Here is a 21157-nt window from a genome sequence, read left to right as displayed (position 1 = left end):
TTTTTAATGTACTTAAGCAGATGTTTATTCTATATTTGTGCATGCAAATGCTGCTGAGCCACCGGATAGAACTAAACAATCCAATTAATGCATAGAGAAAACTAATAATTCTATATTCTAATAACTTTTTATGAAAAGCTTTTCATTTAACTCTCAAAACTGACTCATACTTTGACACTTGGATAATGCAATGACATTATATTTAACACTAGAACTCTCCTCGCATGTCAGGTTTCAAATCTCCTTGTAAGTAAATGTCCTTTAGGGGCCTTATTATGGCTATTCCTGTCTTCCCCCAAAACGAACTGATTAGCATGCTCATTTCACTTCTTCTCTTGATGTCTGGCTGTCAGATGTATACATCTCCCAGTCCATGTTATCTTGGCCTGTAGCAGCGGTATCACACCCAAGGACAGTGAGCCCAAGCCTAACAGATGTTGCCAGAAAGTACCTAACAAATGTTTTCTTATGGGATGGATCCACTCATGAAATCACCTAAAATAGTATTACAGACAAGGTTTATAATAAGCTACTGGACGAATCATTAATAAATCAGTGATCAAAATCTGTGATTAATAATAGACCAAGTTTACCAGAAAACAGAAGGTACATACAGTCAGATCACACAGACAGATACACCCCAGTGCCAGCACAAAGCTTTGAGATGGGAAGGATGAGCCTGTGTTGCTCTTTGGCAGTGTGCAGGTCATGAACAAATAGGCTTGTTGCACATGACGATATTGTTGTAGCAGTCATCACGGCTTCTGTGCCTAGGGAGGATCGAGTTAGGAGTCCTACCAAAAATGCATTCATTTCTTAGTCCAAATCTCCCCAAAATATTCACCCTTATTAAAAGTCAAATCATCTCCCAAATGGAGGGTACCACAATGCGTCAAGTGCCCTTGATTTTACCAGAACAATATGTGATCAGAACAACTGAATAGCTATTCTGTGCATAAATAGAAAAAATGGGACATTGCATCTTTTTATCTGATGTCTTTCATAGGTACTAACATCTATATTAAAATTACCCTTTACTCTTTAAAAAAAAATAGAGGCCTGAATGCTCTAACTATGAGTTTCACATTCCTCAGGACTCTGACATTTAAAAACATAAAGTTAGAATTTTAGCTCAGCCTATAATAGGTAACAAAATATGTCCTTATATTATGTACAATATAATTGTGTGTGTGTGTGTGTGTGTGTGTGTGTGTGTGAAGAGAGAGAGAAAGAGAAGAGTGTTTGAGCTTAAACACAACATTAATAAGCACAGATGACCACAGAAATCTCAGTCCAAAACTAAGGTGTAACACTGACAGAGATTCATTTACTGGCTATGGGCAAGTTTTTTAACTGTCTGTTGCTTCAGTCACAAGTTGGAAATCCTAATAGTAACACATCTTTCACAGTGCATGTTCTCTAATTCAATTTTAAACATTTCTGAAAATATGGCCTTATTTCTTCACATCTCAATGGAACAATGATAGACAAAGTATGAGATTTGAGCTCAGATGCAAAAAAACAAACAGTTGGGTTCAACCAAGTAGGTCCAAGAGAATAATTTTCTCAGTGTAGTCCATGAACACAATCTCTTTTAATATTAAAATATTTATAAACTTGTGGTATTGATGAGTCCAGAGCCCAAGTAAGTGGAATAACATCAAAGTAGAAAATTGTATCCAATAAAACCAAATCTTTGGAAGAGGCCAGTTGCCTGGGGTTTGGTCCCTTGGGCTCTTCTCACCACAAGACCCGAGCAGCAACCATCTTCCCGGAGCCCTTGGGGCAGTCCTATATCCAGGATCTGCTGCCTGGGAAGCAGATGAGTGGGCCTGACTCTGCTCAGAGTTCCAGATTAATCCACCCACTACTTGTGAATTAGGTTTACTTATAGCCTGGCATAAAAAATGAGTTATTGATGTCTTTTACTTTAGATTTTGCTAGTCACAATTCATTTCTTAGTATTATTTGGAAAGATCGTGTCTTCCAAGGAAGTTTATTCCAAGAGTCACTAAAATGCATTCTGAAAACTTAAAACAGAAATATCTAATTTTAGAAGGATATTTGTTCTATGACCTATGAAAAATGGAAATCTCAATTCCCAGAACACTGAACTGCACTCTTCTTCTCTTTGGCAGTTTTCTGTAGAGAATGACATACTGTGTTTGATTATTATACATGAGCCTTATTTATGAAGGAAAAAACTGCGCGTTATTTTTTCTTTATTTTGTCTTATTATTCAAGGGCTGAACCCTAACACTGAGACGGGAGTATTATAGTATCCTCCAACAAAGACTACTTCAGGGAAATTTTGGAAAGATCATTAGAGTAACTGACCGTTTCTCAGAAAGCTGAAGTGAAATGAAAATAGAGAGCTAAACTATTCAGGTCGAGAGAGAAAACACTTGGGACTAATTTCCAAAGGATAAATGTGATTTAAGTATGAGGGATTAACAACAAGCTATGCCAAAATCAAGAGTCTAGAAGTCAGGTACAAAACAATGTCTTCATCTCATGTACCCCATCTGGGTTCATAGCAGGTTCCCAGCATTGTAAATATCCTTCCCCTGTGTGTTGGCTCACTCACTCATTTATTCTTTCGTTCATTTTCCATGTATAGATTCATTGAACAAACTCTAAACCAGGCGCTATGTTGTGTGCCTCAGATACAGAGGTGAATACAGGATAGTCTTCATCTTTAATATACGCACAGCCTAGATCAGGAATTATATAAGTCAATTCAATAAAGATTGGGGAGGACAATAAGAAATAAAGGTATAGAGTAATAAAGCTGGCAACAAATCACTGAATCCAACTTAGGGGAAGAAAGGGGAAGTCTGAGCTAAGCTCTAAAGACTGAGTTGGCGGGCACCTGGATGGCTCAGTCAGTGAAGCTTCCAACCTCAAGTCAGGTCACAATCTCATGGCTCTTGAGTCCAAGCCCCAAATCAGACTCTGGACTGACAGCTAGGAACCTGAAGCCTGCTTTGGTTTCTGTGTCTCCCTCTCTCTCAGCCCCTCCCCACTTGCTCTCTCTCTCTCTCTCTCAAAAATAAAACATTAAAAAATTAAAAAAAAAAAAAAAAAGACTGAGTTGGGATGAACAGGCAGACCAAATCAAACAGGATGGAACTCCAAATAGTGGAAACATGTGGACATGGGAGACCTAATATGTGATGTGAATGATCATACCATTTAATATGGCCATAGTGTGAAATCTTTTGGGTTGTGGGAAGAAATATGGCTACAGAAGCGGACAAAATCCATATCCTGAAAAGATTTCCATACCACTCTAAATGAGCTTTACTTGGTATTGAATATAATAGTGGACCCAAGATATATTTTAAGTGAAGCAATAGCATATTTAGATATAGAATTTATTAATCTTTTCATTCTTTAATTTTTAAATTTTTATCATGTATTATAATATGTAATAACTACATTGTAATACATAATACACTATTATTTTTTATGTTGATTTATTTATTTTGAGAGAGAGAACAGGAGAGGGGCAGGGAGAGAAAGAATCCCAAGCAGGCTGCACACTCAGCGCCAGAGCCCGACATGGGGCCTGATCCCACGAACTATGAGATCCTTACCTGAACCGAAGTCAAGAGTCAGATGCTTAACCAACTGAGCAACTTAGGTGCCCCTTTAAAAATACATATTTATTGGGGCGCCTGGGTGGCGCAGTCGGTTAAGCATCTGACTTCAGCCAGGTCACAATCTCGCGGTCCCTGAGTTCGAGCCCCGCATCAGGCTCTGGGCTGATGGCTCAGAGCCTGGAGCCTGTTTCCGATTCTGTGTCTCCCTCTCTCTCTGCCCCTCCCCCGTTCATGCTCTGTCTCTCTCTGTCCCCAAAAAAATAAATAAACGTTGAAAAAAAAATTTTTTTTAATACATATTTATTTACTTTGAGAGGAAGAGAGAGTAGTACATAATACACTTTTAAATATTAAAAAAAATTTTTAATGCTTATTTATTATTAAGAGATAGAGAGAGACAGAGCGTCAGCATGGGAGAGGCAGAGAGAGGGGGGAGACACAGAATCCGAAACAGGTTCCAGGCTCTGAGCTGCCAACACAGTGCCCAACACGAGTCTCGAGCCACAAACCACGAGATCATGATCTGAGCCTAGTCAGATGCCTAACCGACTGAGCCACCCAGGCGCCCCTAAAATTTTTTAATAGTTTTGAATTTTAATTTTTGTATTTAGCAGATTTACATTTTAAAAAATCAAGACAAACAAAAAGTATACAATAAATTATCTCATATACATCCCTGCCCTGAAACATTCATTTCAAACGCCCCTATTAAACAGCCAATTTTATTAGTTGCTTGCAAATACAAATAAATATATTTTCCTATTTTCTTCCTTTCTTACATAAAACTCAAAATCTATGTCCAGTTTTGAATCCCTTTTTTACTTAATAATATATCATGGAGATTTTTCCATATCATAATGTAAAATTCTTCCCCAGTCTTTTATAAAGAAATATTCTCATTACAATGTAGAAGAAGGGTTGGTGAAATAGAAAATTGCAAGTATGTGCTCAAGAAATGAGAAGATCCTTGGAAAATTATAAATCTGAGAGATTAAATAAATATTGAGGAGATAAAATCAACAAAATATGGAGATAAATTGGGAAGGAGGTGAGGTCGAGAAAACAATCAAAGATGACTCTGGCCAGGGCAATTGGCAAAATAGTGTTAGGTAATGAAGAATTTAGTGAGAGAAGTAACTCCCTAAGAAACTCACTAAAGAAGCATGTTAGGATAGACAGGACCAGAGGGAGATAATGAGTTGAGTTTCCAACATGTGGAACTTGTGTATCCAGGTAGAGTCACTCAGTAGTAAGTGTAGAGCTGAAAAGAGAGGTGAGGGATGGAGGGTTTGGAATCATTGGAATACAGTTAGTGATTAAAGCCTTGGATATGGATGAAATCATCAAGCAAGAATGTGGAACAAGAAAATATAAGCAAGTAAACGTAGAATCCCCTACATTTAAGAGACAGTAGGAGGAAGAGAAATAAATACTCTATGACATTAGAGATTAGAATAGGTTTTGCCAAAACCTGTCCTATGGAGGTGTTCCACACACAGGCACATGTGCATGCATACACACACACAAACGGTTCCATGGTCAGAAATCTTGGAGATTCAGGGGCACTGGGTAGCTCAGTCAGTTGAGGGTCCAGCTCTGGCTCGATTTTGGCTCAGGTTGTGATCCCAGGGTCATGGGACCGAGCCCTGTCTCAGGCTCACACTGAGCATGGAACCTTCTTGGGATTCTCTCTCTCTCCTTCTGCCTCTCTCTCTCTCTCAAATAAAAAGAAAGGTAAGGTAAGGTAAGGTAAGGAAAGGAAAGGAAAGAGAAAAGAAAAGAAAAGAAAGAGAAGAAAAGAAACCTTGGAGATTCACAGTATACATGACCATATTAAAGACTAATGACATCTTAGAGCTCATTTCTGAAAAATACAATCCAAGTGTTTGTACAAGGACCAGAAAGTACTGCCTTAAGATCTATAGAAAATGGCCTAAGTCTTGGGCTCTGTGCTTTTGAGGGTGCTGCCCTGGCTTTCCTCTAACTGTTCCCTTTCCTATAGAATGAAAAATCCATGGAACTAGTGTATATATCCAGTAGGAAATTGTCCCACCCTACCTCCACATCTAGACCATGCTCTGGGTATCTGGGATCCCAGATTTGTTGTTTCCCGTCCTAAATCTGCATCCAGGGTTTGTGTGTCCTCTTACTTGGTTCATTCTTCTGAAGGCCAAGTGTATCTACTCTCTATTGTACACATCAGTAGGCCAAACTCGTGGTCAAGAAGTGACTGCTTATAGAGAGTGTGAAAGAAGTTTGCATCGGTGAGCTGCAGTATTCATACAGATATACATAAGGATCCTCATAGTGTGAGTGGGAGCTAGGATGGGAGAAGAAAACTGACAGACCAATAACTAAAGTCTCGAGCCAGATTTTCTCACCCCACCACATCAAGAGTCTGAGAATTCTAAATCAAACTAGCTTTCCAGGCCATTGTGAATGTAGATTTATCAAGCTGGAAGACAGTATACACTTAAGTTAGCAGTGTGTTAGCTTGATTTATAGCTTGTAAATATTTAGATATATGGTATATGGGCTTCCACTTGTATTCTTGAGCTAGCCTCATAGTTTATGAACTGGTCTGGGAAGAAATAACAAGACAATAGGACAAATGACAGCCAATAAGTAAGGGTGGAATAAGGGTAGAGTATTTTTAGAAAATAAACATTTTTGAACAAATCTGAGAAAAAAAATGGTTATTTAGTCAATACCATGTGTGTTTTCATTCCTAAAGTCATATGTCTTTCATTAGCATCTTTAATCCTTATAACCTTTGAGTTTACAATGAATACATAAACCAACATTCAGAGAGATCAGTAATGTGCCCAAGTTCACACAGTTAGTAGTTGCTAGAGATTATTGGCCAGGACTACCAACTCCCAAACCAATGTTATTTCCACCATATCCTGCTACCTCAAAACTCGAGAATGCCAAAATCTTTTTCTTGCACAAAATGAAAAGAAACACCCAACTAACACAAATATATGGTATTCAACTCATGGCATATTTGAAATTCTTGATGCAGTCTTGAAAAATAATGTTATAATATCCGTATGCATCATCTACTCAGGTATATCCAGTTTAGGAATAAGAAGCTATGCTATCACTTAGGTACAATTCTCTCACCAGAAAACATACCCATTAGTGTACCATGAAAATCACTGTTTAACATTGATGTTGTGGATCAGCATTTAATAACTTACTATAATCATTCTACTTAGCCCATATGTAGAAAAAAGGAAAACTCTCATATATGTATACACACACATACATATATGTATATATATGAAGCTTGGATGGATGAGCTGAGGTATTCAAACAGATATGCATAAGGATCCTCATACTGTGAGGATTAATACATAGATAGCAAAAATTTAAAAATATAAAATATAAAATTTAATTGTATTGTTACGTTTATACCAGATGAGGGCTATCTGGATGCCATCTTGAGTTGTTATTGATTAACATAAATGTTAATGATTAATTTTTAAGTAAGTTGCATACATAAAAAAGAATCCATTAAAAATAGACTGACAGTTTTGAAGAGTTTATAAATCATATTTCAGAAAACAAAATGCCTGTGCTCAAGTTGATTCCTGAGTAAGCTCTGATTTGGCTGGATTGGAGAATAAGAAAGCACTGCCTACTTAGTTTCATCCAAGATTTTTTTTTGTGAATAAGTTTGAAAATGGAAAAAAATTACTTAGTAAAAATTTAAGGAACAATTATGTAATACAATTAGGAGCAAATTAACATGGCGCAAAAAAAAGTTTCCAGAAGCTTAATATTTACACAGATATTCACTTGTTCTCCTACAAAACCAGCTGAGAACTCCTTTCACTGTCCTTGTAACGTTAGAAAAATAGACAACACCATCACCGAGATGTCCTTCATATGCACTGGGCAGACTGTCCTCAGAACTATCACAGATTTTTCAGGACCACAGAAATCCAATGTATCTTGGATTTGCCTGAGGCCCAAGCTTCCCTGGGAAAGATCTTGACCTCTGACTGTAATTGAGTTGGGGGTTAGATTGATATGCATGAAACAACACCCTTTCCCCTCTAGGGAGGAAATAACGGGACCCTGGCAGTAAACAGAACATCATTTGGCTTCCATACCTGAGGGGGGAAGTCCAGCATTGTGGGTGGCCACCACTGACCCACTTTCCCTCATTCCTGGAGCCCCTACAGGATGCAAATGCAAGGATTGTATTACTGGTACCCAAACCATTCTGCTGTGGGAGTCTACCATGAAGGACCTGGTCACAGACAGTGTGAGAGCTCTTGGTCCCAGGGAGACAGCCAGCAGTGACACAATGTCCAAAAGCAGCAAAATGACCATGAGAAGGAGGTAGAGTGACAGCCACAGTCCCTGGCACTGGAACTTCCACCATTTATCCCCCTCCTGGCACTCGCAAGGTCAAGAGACTTGCCTAACACCAACAAGGTGGCATACGGGACACTTGACTTACACATAATACTTCTAAAGTTTCTCAGAAATATTGAGGGAGGGGAATCTGGAAAAGTTAGGACCTATCTGTTATCAGTAGGGGAGCTCACAGCATCAAGACATGGATATTTACTGTCAATGAAGTATATATTCACCAACTACAGTGAGAAGCCAGGAACACACATAACACCACCTAATATGCATACATACATATTACATAATATACATGCATATGCCATGGTATACATAATGTTCTGGTGCATTTTTGCCATTTGATCTCTTATTATTCAAGTGAAAATTACAATTCCTCTTGAAATGTGTCCTTTATTTAATTTGAATGCCACTTCCAGGTAAATGTACACCATGTGTGTGCCTATAAAACATTCATTCAACATATTAAGCGATTTCCATATCTCAAGCACTATACATAGAACTGGGCGAGCAGGGCATATATAATCCCTACTCTCATGCACATTATAATCAAGCTCCCCTCCAGATGCAATCATCACCTAGGATGTTCCATCAAAATCCCAAGTTTAAAGTTGCTCATTTCTGCCTATTTACTTTTAATATAGGGAGGAAATATTTCTAGATTTCACTGTAAAACACACACATACACACACACACACACACACACACACACACACACACACCATACAAAATGGTAAAAACAGGGCCAGCTTTATGGACGTGTGATCTGTGCCATCACCCATGCTTACAGGGGCCCCATGCTTACTTTAATACTTTGTTGTCACTGTCTTAAAAAGGGGAATAAGTTTTTAGCAAGGAAACCTCATATTTTCATTTTGCACCAGGCCTTGAAAATTATGTTAGCCAGTTTGAGGTCAGAATAGTTTTGTTGCTCAGTGTATATGCAGTGTGGTGCTCATGTAAATGGGTAAGGTGTTCATGAGTAGGGTAACCGGATTTGGCAAATAAACATATAGACACTTAGTTTTAGTATAAGTCCCAAATATTGCATGAGACATACGTATGCTAAAAAGTTACCTGTTGTCTATATAAAACTCAATTTTAACTAGGCATCTTGTATTTTATCTGGCAAGCCATCACATGAGGTAAAGGCAGTTGTAAGCATATCGTGCCAGAGTAATTATTGTGACATACTCTTTCACTCTCCAAAGTGTCTTAGTTTGTAAAATAAATCTTTTGGTCACTCTAGATAAAGGGTCAGAGAAGAATGATATATATGATAACTCCACGGCCCAGAGCTCTTAGAGCATTGCTGAAGGCTTCAGTTCCTGTGCCCTTAGAGAGATGGACAGCAGTTAAAGGCCCAGGAGGGTAACAGGAGAAGAGGAGGGTGGTTAAATGTGGGCAGTGCCAAAGGGTCTTGTAAGAGTTAAGCCGACTCTCTGGATTTAATCATTTTGAAAATTCTTTTCAATGTGGAATTAGAAAAAAAAGTTGTCCCATATATCATGGCTAATTGCTCACGAATAAGCCTTGAGAAGGCTTTCTTTGAAAGGACAATTGCAAGAAATGGAGAAGAATGAGAAAGTCATTGAAGCATCTCAAATCAGCTGAGTCATGGAGAGTTTGCCAAAATCTTGAGTGTGGAATTTTTTATTTCATTTTTTTGGATTAATTCGTGTTTTCATTTCCTCTACAGTTTTTCCTTGAGACAGTGGAATTATTTGAATATGACCCAATGGTGATTGCAAATAAATATAAATCCATACACCACAGACTCAATTCTTAATCCCTTATTTTTCTGTCTTCTATGACTACCAATTGCCTAAGGATGTTCTCTTAAAACCCTCAAATTTCTTGGAATTGCCAAACTCAGCAGTAATTCTTCCATCATGATATTCTTTCTCTTCCTTTGGCTTCTATGATACTCACTCATGTTGATGTCCCATTTTCTTAACTTCTAGCACCTCTCCACATCATCCGCACTATCCTTAGGCAGGGAATCTGTAGGTTGTCTTTCCCTCTTTGATTGTTTCTTTTGTTTTTTCTATATTCCTCCTTTCCAATTCCCTCCCTTCTCATAGCTTCAACTAACAGCCAGGAATGCGTTGGAGCCAGCTTGTCCCAACTCATGAGAGCTGATTGTTGGCATCTCTTCTCAATTCCACATACAGTGGCCTCATGTGAGGATAAAAAATCAGCAAATACTACAAATCTAGCAACTCTTACCCCCGCACACCCCCCCACCCCCGTATCTGGTTATTCAACATTTAACAGGATGTTCCTTCCTATACCCAGTGTTGAAGGCCTTTTTCAACCTGGCTCCAACCTATCTTGCAGCCTGAACTTACAACTTCTCTCTTTTGTGTGTCTTCTACTCTTACCAAATGAGACTGCTCTGTGTTCTTCCAATGGCTATAAGCCTTTCTACCACTGTGCCTTCATCCGTGCCGTATTCCTCACCTTCTCCATGATGTCTTCCATCCTGCCCCAGACTTGTCTCTAAACTTCTGCCCTAATTTTGAGAGTCTCTTGTCTCACATATTTTGTATTCTAAATTGCAACACAATTATTTGTATGCTTGTCTTTTCTCCTTTACAAAGTCCAAAGTACATCAAAACATGAGCCAAATCTCTTTTTGTCTGTTTGTTTTTAAAATACCTTTGTCTCTTACTCTATATACCTCGCTAACATAAATAAGCCATGCTTCAAATACAGGTTCTTCAATAACTGGATTTATTCAAATGAAAAAGAATTCAGACTTTATAGAGCATCTTTATAGAATAAGAAAATAATTTGGCACGGAACAATTGACTTTGAATCTCTTTGATTGCATAAGTCTTTGAGAGGGATGCCAACATATTCTAATAAAACCACGCTTTGGTTTTATTGAGAACCGAGAATTTTTTAAATGTGAATGGCAATAGAAGAATCCTTTTAAGCTGGAAATTTAGGAAATCATTACCTACTCATGATAGATCATAGCTAACATATCACATTGAAATTGCTTCAACAAATATTGAGTCCCTCCTCTATAGAAGGTGCAATATTATGTGCTACACTTTATAAAATACTCTGAATTGCCAGAAAATAGAAGCCCTTCCTCAATTTTTGTGTGCTAATGGTGTTGAAAACAAAGAGCGTGATTCATGTAGAGCAATCCATATTAAAATTTAAAATGCATTAAAATTAAATAAAGGGCATACTTCAAGAGCACATATAATTTACATTTGGGTAATAAGAGAATAGATACTTCCTTTTCAGAATTTTCCCTTGGTATTCTATGAGCAGTGTCAACTCTTGATGCCTTCAGCTTATAAATGTAGTGCAGTCATAGTAACAGAATTTTAAAATCCATTTGCCTGGCCTCATTCTCTCCAAAAAAAAAAAAAAAGTCTCTATTGTATGACTCTTTATCTATTTCCTGATAGCTTCTCTCATTGAATTTTACTGGTACTGATAGTGGTTGGCATGTGTATGTGTTTGAGCTAGCAAATGTAGAGTGGAACAGTGTGGTAATTCTTGGGCTGTCTAACATGTAACACACACGCACAAAAGAGGATGGCATTAAGATAGGGAACATTTCTGAGAACAAACTGAGGGTTGATGGGGGGTGGGAGGGAGGAGAGGGTGGGTGATGGGTATTGAGGAGGGCACCTTTTGGGATGAGCACTGGGTGTTGTATGGAAACCAATTTGTCAATAAATTTCATAAAAAAAAAAATATAGGGAACATTCCACAAAGTCAATGAGATCCAATCGAATTTCATGGAAGTGGTGTGTGATAACACTGGAAACCTAGGAAATTGTTACAAGCCGATATGTTCGCACCATGCAGAGAGCAGCTCTAAGTCCAGGCTCTCCATTTCTGCAGTGCTCTTGGACCAGAGTTTTAAACTACACCTCTGATTCAGGTGGCAGGTTGCAGGAGAGAGACATCCCCTTCAGGGGAAATCTCTTCTGCAACTTCTCAGCAGGGCTGGACACTGCTAATTATTCTAGCTCTGGGGAAATCTCGATTCTTGACAACTCTCCAGGAAAAGGAGGTGGGTGGAGCAAAAATTCTCTTCAACCCCCAGATTCGCCTAAGAACTTGGAATCACTGAGGTGTGCCCATCTTGCTTAAAGAAAGAATATCAACCGTAGTTGGAATCAGTCCCCAATTAAGCAGTAAGACGGCTCTTCCCAAATCCTGGCCATGTCAAGCCTGCCTCCTTTCTCATCGGACTAGCAGAACTTTCAAAAATCTGCCTTGGGAAGACAAGCATGCTAGTGCCAGAGTCACTCCATACAGCACCTCTGTGCAAGTAGGAAAAAGGCACCGCTCTGGGAAGACATAGCCTAACCACAGGGCACATGGCCCGGTGAGCATGATGCAAGCTGGGTTTTACCCCCACTCAACTGCCTTCCGCACTGGGTGCTCTTACACAGGGCCCAGCTTACATATACAATAGCTCTGATCTTCACTGTTCGTTTGCTGTTTTCACTTCGGGATTATGGACAAAATAGCAACCATCAGTTTTTTCAAGCTTGATATTCGCAATTTTCAGCAAAACATTGATAACATTCCATTAAGTGAAATCTGCTGATAGTAAGCCCTCTAATTACATCCCAGTTTGCCATATCCTGTCTGCTTCAGACACGTCATTACCAAGGTTATAAACAGATGTATCAACGATAAAGCCTTACTTTAAGATGACTCTTGCCGTGGTTTATCTGTAAGACATGTCAGAAAACTCTATATTTTCAAATTATTTTAAGCCTGGCTTCGCTGACTTGATGTGACAAACTCTATGTGTTCTAATCATCAAGCAGTTGAATAGCCTTGCAAAAGAATTGTTAATGTGTTCTAACATAATTCTAGGGAATTTCTCTTGAGGTCCATGGTGGATACAAGAAAAAAAAAGTTAACTTAGAACCATGCTACACACACATTTCTTTTTGGCTAATAAGTCACAACATAACACACTCCTTGTTCTGTGAGCATAGTGTTCTCTGCAGGGACAGCCTTGAAGGCCCAGGCCCCAGGGAAGGTCATCCCCTTGGAGACAGGCAACTTCCTCACATGAGACAAAAGAAGGCACCAGAATATCAGAATATCCAGATGCTGACTGGAGAGGCTTACACAAGCTGCAGAGGGATGGGAGTAGATCAGATCCCAGCCACCTCCTTGCATTCCCCTTTGCGTTGTTCCTGGACCCACAGTGGCACTCAGTGAATGTATATTTGTCGGATGATTGATTTGGGGGTCTGATGCACAATGGCCTTGTGACATATATCACCACCTAAGGACTCTGTCCTTTCAGACGTGGAAAATCACTCCAGAGTTTCAGATCCGGTTCTGTCCATGCCTTTAGATACACAGATGCTGACACTGTTTTACAAATTCCCAAGTGGGTGCTATTTTTCTGTATATCTGACACAATGGAAATGCCTGTGATCACATGTGCATCACTGCATAAGCATATCCTGACAAGTTTTTTAAAAAATTAATAGCTATTTAATTTACAAAGAATGTTGCTATTATTAAGGACATGTCAGTTCCAATGGATTAGGGCAGCTCATCACATTTTATAAACTGCCAACATGTAATGACACTTTCCTCTTTAGGATGAGTTTCATCAAATTGAAGTGCTTGTTTCTGGTTTATAATTCAATCCATTTCACTGACTCACGGAGGGTGGAGTAAAATGACAAAGTCCTTTGGTCCTTCAGTCAGAGTTTTTCATATTACCGGGTGATTATACATTTATCTTCTCACCACATGAGCTGCTATGTAAAACCATGGTCAATAATTACCACCCTGCAACTGACTTTTATGTATTCTAGAACTGCCTTCACATAAACATGTTGGATCAGAGGAAACAAATAAAACATAAGACTGTCATTAAACTGAGAAGGGTTGGAGGAACAGGGCGGGAGAAAACATCATGGCTGTGCCAGCTAGCATCCTGCCCAAAAGGAGACTCCAGCAACTTTTCACCCCCAGGTACATGACGTACTAGCTACAATTACTGCCTGTCATAAAGGGAGGCAAAATACCGCCAGACACAGCATCACAAAGCTTACATTGTACGCACTAGGATATAGGAATATAAATATAGAAAACCAAATGCTATCACTATTAAAAGGAATTCTGAACTCATTTGTGCTGGCCACTTTCTGAACTGGCTAATTAGGTTTAGACATCAGCCTTCCTTCCTCTCCCACACCCCTAATTTTTTTGGAATCGGTGTTGTCTTCTACTTTAGACCACATGGTCTCATATGGTTATTGAAGTAAGTTAATAAATTAAGGCTTTTTCAGAGTAGCTGAAGGGATCCAGAGAGTACGGGGGTATGTGGCAGGTGGGAATGCTATGGAGAAGTACAATGATTTAACTAAATTATAAACTCTCTGTAGTGGGTGGTGGTTTTTTTTTTTTTGTATTTAATATATGTTACTTTCTAGTTAAGTCCTTTTAAAATGGGAACAGTTTAATTTTGAACGCATTGTTGATTTAATGTTTAAGTATATGCACTAAACCAAGTACAGCCAATTCTGGAACATCTGTATCCATAAAAGAGAATGGTAGCAGAACATTTGAAAATGAAAACATTAAAAGAATCCTATATATTTCTCCTCGGGTTTGTATTTCACCGAAGATATGTCTGAGTTCTGGGCGTTTGAAATACTTCAAACAAAATAATGAAGCCCAATTCTGAAAAAAGGTAGAAGACCAGCCATCTTCCCCATTCCATTAATTTCACAACCCTTCCTTTCTCCACATCCCAAGCAAGACACTGACGATGTGGCTAGTCAATGCTGTACGTGTGTTAGCCTGAGCAAAAGCAAATGAGAAACTGGCCACTGACAGCTGACCTATAGACAATTAAACCGTTATTGTCTACTTATGTACATATAAAAAGAATTACACATACATACCATAACAAGAGCATTCTCTTTTTCAGAAGCAAAGTCCATCCCCCTCTTACCTGCTCTATTTCATCCTGGTAGAGGGAGAAGAGGAGGAATGTAATTTCTACTATGACATTCTCCTAACTTGGTTATTCTAACTTAAGCTCTTTTGTCAATGTTCATTTTGTCAATGTTCATTTTGTCAATGTTGTTGAAAAGCAACAAAACATTAGAATAAGAGGTCTGCCATATCCATGTTGCATTTTGCTTTTCCTTAACCCTAATGAAGTTGCCTTCAGAATGTTAGAACCCAGTAACTCTGCAAACATATGAAATACAGATCTCGTTATTTTGTGTATTAGTGCAAAGCAACATTTCTCAAGCCCTTTTGCTCAGAATACTAGTCCTAAGAGACGCTAGATCTCCCATGAAAGCAAGTTTTTTCAAACCAAGTAAGTTTGGAAGCATTTCTTTCTGGATAATCTTCTGGAAATTTCTTGATGAACACACTCATAACAAAAGCTCATGAAAGTACTATTATCAAGAAACTTCTTTGTTGAACTCATAATTTTCCAAACTTCTTTGATAATAAAACTTTCTTTAGGAAACACCTACAACCATCTTGTGGAAAAAGTGTCAACAAAACCTATTTTTGGAATATTATTGCTTAAATTTTTTTTAACATTTATTGATTTTTGAGAGGGAGAGAGAGAGAGAGAAAGAGAGAGAGACAGACAGACAGAGCGTGAGTGGGGAAGGGGCAGAGAGAGAAGGAGGCACAGAATCCAAAACAGGTTCCAGGTTTTTGAGCTGTCAGCACAGAGCCCAATGCAGGGCTCAAACTCACAAACCATAAGATCATGACCTGAGCCAAAGTCAGACGTTTAACCGACTGAGACACCCAGGAGCCCCTCCGAATACTATTGTTTAAAGGACAGGAGTGGGGGATCTATTATATCTGTAAGTAAAAGAAAAAAATCCACACAAAAAGCAGAATGTTTCAATAATATTTCATTACTCTGTGTTGAAAAATTTTGTTATAAGTCACTAGAAAGGTGAATCTGGGAGCAAGCAAAATTGTGGTTATAGCTTTAAATGAAAATGGAATATAGCTCTCCCCCCCATCCGAAAGTAGAGCATTCCTATGAAAACTTTCATAAGCTGAAATGACATAAATCAAACAATTGCCAATAATACATGGAAAAGTCTTTGAGTGTATCTAGAACCCGCCCCCCCCCCAAAAAAAAAAACTTTTTTAAGCTTTTCTGATACTTTAGGACACATTTTGTTAATGGATGTACAAAATAAATTAAGATGAAGCACAAATGTTCATAGACAACAGTTCAAAGCTCTGGTGTCTTGAGGCCAAGGGGCTGAGCTTCGTTCCTGGGGAAGGAGTTTGGCGGGATCACTCTCACTGCTGGGGGGGGGGGGGTGTGCTGGCTGCCTCTGTAAGGGCTTGCTGCAAAACAAACTGAACACTACTTTTGCTCTTCACCTTTTTTCTTAAAAGTGAAAATCCTCATCTAATTTCTTTGTGTTAATGAAAACAGCTACTAATGAGGGCCTCCCATAAAAGTGAAGTGGCATAGTGCAAACTTTCTAAAAGCTGGGGATACTGGCATATAAATGTATCTGAATATATTTTATTTTTATTGAGTGCCATTTAGTCTTTTCTTAGAATGATAAAGGGATGATAATAGTTTTCCTTTTTTTTACACTATTTAAATTTACCATATTGAGTACAAACTGTACTTAAAAAATTAAGAAACTAAACAACCCAGGAAACAACAGATATTGGCAAGGATGCAGAGAAAGGGGAACACTTTTGCCCTGCTGGTGGGAATGCAAACCAGAAAACAGTATAGAGTTTCTTCGAAAAATTAAAAATAGAACTATCCTATGACCCAGCAATTGCACTACTAGGTATTTATCCAAAGGACACAAAAATGCTGATTCAAAGGGGCACATGCACCCCAATGTTTATAGCAGCACTATCAGCAATAGCCAAAGTATGGAAAGAGCACAAACGTCTATTGACTCTCGAATAGAGAGAGAAGATGTGGTATATATATATGGAATATTACTTGGTGATCAAAAAGAATGAAATCTTGACAGTTGCAACAAGGTGGATGGGACTAGAATGTATTACGCTGAATGAAATAAGTCGGTCAGAGAAAGACAAATATCATATGATTTCACTTATATGTGGAGTTTAAGGAACTCAACAGATGAACATAGGGGAAAGTAAGGAAAAATAAGATAAAAAGAAAGAGGGAGGCAAACCATAGAGACTCTTCAACACAGAGAACAAACTGAGAGTTGCTGGAGGGGTGCTGGGTGGAGGAATGGGCTAATGGGCAGTGGGCATTAAGGAGGGCACTTGTTGGGATGAGAACTGGATGTTATATGTAAGTGATGAATCACTTAATTCTACTTCTGAAATCATTATTATATTATATATTAACTAACTCAATTTAAACAATTTTTTTTTAAAAAAACTAAGAAACTACAATGCTGAATTTAATATATGAAACTGTGAATTACACAACAGGCCAATTGTTTTTCCATTGATTTTCATTCTGTGACCTGTTAAAATAGTGATTGAAAAAAGCCACTCTTCCTCTGAATTCTCATCCTTGAAATATGGATGTTCCATGAGCATATTTTCCTAAAATCTTTTGGAGTTTGAAAATTTTCACCAGATCTCCACCATAGATTCACACTTACTTAATTTAGAATGAACATGCTTGAATAGATCATTTGCAGTTTTCAACAGGAGGAATTGAGGGACTGAGCACCTAAAACACAATGCCCCGGTTGCCACAACAAAATGTTGGGTATGCGTTTACCTTTATCCTGATAATGGAAATTTGTGGTTTCCCAGGATGAGCACTTCTAACCTGTGCATCATTCCTGGTTTATTGCACATGTGAAGAAAGATGGCTGCTTCCTGATACCCTGCTGGTGTGTTCCCAGAGCCTTGTCCTAGCCTGGGGGCCCCTGATCCTCTTTACCCCTCTGAGACCAACCCCAGGATCCAGCTTCCACTCTCAGTACTGCTCACGTGAGCCCTCTGACCATCACCCTGGTCAGCTCATTTCTCTCCAGGCCAGAGCTTGCCTCTCATTCAAACTCCTCCACCTTCCCTGTCTAGAGCTACAAGTACCGCAGTAAATAAATAATGTAAAAAGTGATTGGTTTTAAAGAAACTTTGATTTAAAAACAGGATAGATAAAACTAAAAAGAAGTAAGTAAGGGGCTAGAGCCTAAGGGGGGAAAATACCTATTCTTATCTGCCAACTCATTTTATCTTCCTGAGAATCATCAACATATGTTTTTATGTGTCTTTCCTTAGCAACCATCTCTTCTTTGGCACCTGCCCACCATGACACATTTTGCCTGGAGATTTTGGTAAAAAATACCTGACAGAGGAGGACTCAACTCAATCCCCCCTCCCTCATTTCTTCTTTCTCTTTCTTGCTGCTCCTATTAGGGATTCTTTCTGGCCAAGAGGTTAAAATGCCTTGCCTATTCTAGTGGCATTCAAAGGTTGGACTGGGGAACCCTGCGAGGGGTGAAGTCAAAACTCTTTTCATAATAATATTAAGATGATTATTATTAACTGTTTTTTTCTCACATTCCTTCATGAGTGCACACTTCTGGAAACACACCACAGGATTCTATCAATAGAAATCTCTGGTAGTAAGAACCAATTGTCTGGGTGCCTGTGTGGCTCAGTCAGTTAAGAGTCTGACTTTGGGGGCACCTGGGTGGCTCAGTCGGTTAAGCGTCCGACTTCGGGTCAGGTCATGATTTCACGGTCCGTGGGTTCGAGCCCTGCGTCAGGCTCTGTGCTGACAGCTCAGAGCCTAGAGCCTGTTTCAGATTCTGTGTCTCCCTCTTTCTCTGACCCTCCCCTGTTTATGCTCTCTCTCTCTCTGTCTCAAAAATAAATACATGTAAAAAAAAAAAAAAAGAGTCTGACTTTGGCTCAGTGATCTTGAGGCTCATGGGTTCCAGTCCCATATCTCTGCCCCTACCCATCTCGAGCACACACACGCACACGCACTCTCTCTCTTCCTCTCTCAAAATAAATAAATAACCAGGCAAAGAGCTCCCTAATTTCGTATGTACAAATATTTCATTGTTATTAGAACTCTAAGAGACAGATACTATGGTAGTCTTGTCCATGAGCTAACTGAGGCCCGGAGAGACGTATTTATACCTTTGTGGCCTACACAGGCCCCACACTATTCCCCAGCCAGCATTTGAATCTATATTTGTCACCAATGGTTTTACCTCTACAACTCTACAGTAACATTTGCCTGAATAATGACATTTTCCTTTTAAGAAAGGGTGGAAGCTATATAAACAACTTTCTCTTTACATTAAGTGATAATAAGGTTTTCATCTAAATTGAGTGACAATGAAGTTTGAGTCTTTCCAGGTAGAGAATTGGATGGGATGCTCTGTTTGACTATCGGCAGAGACAATAATTTTCTACTAATTTGTATGTGAGCCATCAGACTACTATCTTCTTGCAATCAGAAGGTGTTTTTTTTTCTTATAAAGTCAGAATTTCCAAGACTGAATGGGCTCAAAATATGAGGTCCCTCTGTGATGCTGGTTGTCTAGCACGATATGCACATGAGGGGAATGTCTCTGAATGAGGTTTGTTTTACATGGTCTTTGACATTTTAAGGAGGACTGACAGGACTGTCATTTGCTATTACACTTATAAATGCAACCAGAGGAGACCGAACAATGGGGCACCCAAAAAATAAATACAAGTTTTAGAAGTGCTATCTGAGCATCTCACTAAGATCAAAGAGTTGAGTGGTAGTTTTGCTGGGCTTGTGTTTTATGAGATCAGAGTGTTTCTGCCTTATTGATCATTCATCTGGACCTGCTAATGAGCCAATATAGGTCAGATGTCTCTAAGACCAGAAAGAAAAAAAAAAAGCAGTTCCTGATTACGTGGCACCAAGCCATTGATCCCATCCATTCTATCTGCTCAGTTGCCTGGCTGCCGCAAACTTTCCAGTTGTGCATATTATTTTGCTAATTGGTCCTTTAATTAGTTTTATCTGCATGGGTAATTATTCTCTTACGATGATGGTGATGGTGGCACCTGTTCTTTGACCACTGCTTCTGTCGACAGTAAAATCTGCTGTGTAGGTGTTTTTAGTCAGGCATTATAGAAGTCTCCTATTTCTATGCCATGGCTTCTTTTGATAATTTCTCCTAATTCTATGTCATGGTCTAAAAAGCTTTCTATCGGGGCACGTGGATGGCTCAGTTGCCTAAGTGTTCGACTTGTGATTTCAATTCAGGTCATGATCCCAGTTCATGGGTTCAAGCCCTGCGTCAGTCTCTGCATTGAGAGTGCGGAGCCTGCTTGGGATACTCTGTCTCCCTCTCCCTCTCTGCCCTTTCTGTCTCTTTCTCTCTTTCTCTCAAAAATAAATACATTTTAAAATGAATAAAATAAGAAATAGAAAGCTTTCTGTTATATCATAAATGGCTAATTTGAAAATCTCTTTTCTACAAATGTGCATTACAGAGTTCAGCTGACTACATTTGAATAACTCACTTGAATGGCCTTCATAAGAAAGTTCACTGGGGCCCATTGTTTGGGATATTATTGACTTAACATTCATTAAGAGACTCATAAAAACTTACTTCCTGCATGTTCGGGGCATAGTGTTTAAGCTGTAAATATGGCAATATGGGTGTAAATATTGGCTTAAAACTTGTCTTTGAGTCATTTATTTCCTTTATCTTATTGTCTTTACATCACTATTCTCCCTTGTTTAGCCTGGCCCTTCCCCAGTCTTCAAATGTGTTCTCTGAACTCCCGGTGGCAGTCTTGTTGGGATTCTTCCCGAAAGAGTCAGGGGGCACCAAACCGGGATAATTTTTGTTCTCACTCTGTTCCAGACACTCCGTAGCGGCTGAACACGAAGACGGGACTCCACTGGGATGACCTTTGATTCTTGGCAGAGGATAGCGATTTCACTGAGAGAATTCACTCCGGTTGATGAGTCTCCAGTGTTTGTCGAGATCTCTGTGGAAACAAACATTCAGAGGGTCTTTGTGGAAGAGTCCAGAAATAATTGAGTAAGCCAGGAGACCCTTATTCCACCCCCTGCAAAAAATGTCAGGTTACACTTTCTTTTAAGGGCTCCTTAATTGATGGCCTTGTACAAATAATTACCATTTCCCAGCACTTTCCCTTTTGCCGAGAAAAATACAAAAGGAAAGTCAACC

General features: G+C 39.0%; 1 long non-coding RNA gene across 1 annotated transcript in view; it reads left to right on the top strand.

Moving 5' to 3' along the window:
• LOC125171337 (uncharacterized) overlaps window positions 1-20905 on the top strand; it is a 160156-nt gene extending 139251 nt beyond the window's left edge. The window contains exon 3 of the long non-coding RNA XR_007154273.1: window positions 20828-20905. This is a non-coding gene — a long non-coding RNA (uncharacterized LOC125171337). The remainder of the gene's footprint in view (window positions 1-20827) is intronic.
• Window positions 20906-21157: the final 252 nt, after the last annotated feature.

The sequence above is a fragment of the Prionailurus viverrinus genome, chromosome A1, assembly GCF_022837055.1.
Source record: "Prionailurus viverrinus isolate Anna chromosome A1, UM_Priviv_1.0, whole genome shotgun sequence".
In the NCBI taxonomy this organism is placed as follows: domain Eukaryota; kingdom Metazoa; phylum Chordata; class Mammalia; order Carnivora; family Felidae; genus Prionailurus; species Prionailurus viverrinus.
The sequence above is the reverse complement of the archived record's forward strand: the minus strand, read 5'-3'. Positions and strand labels throughout refer to the sequence as shown.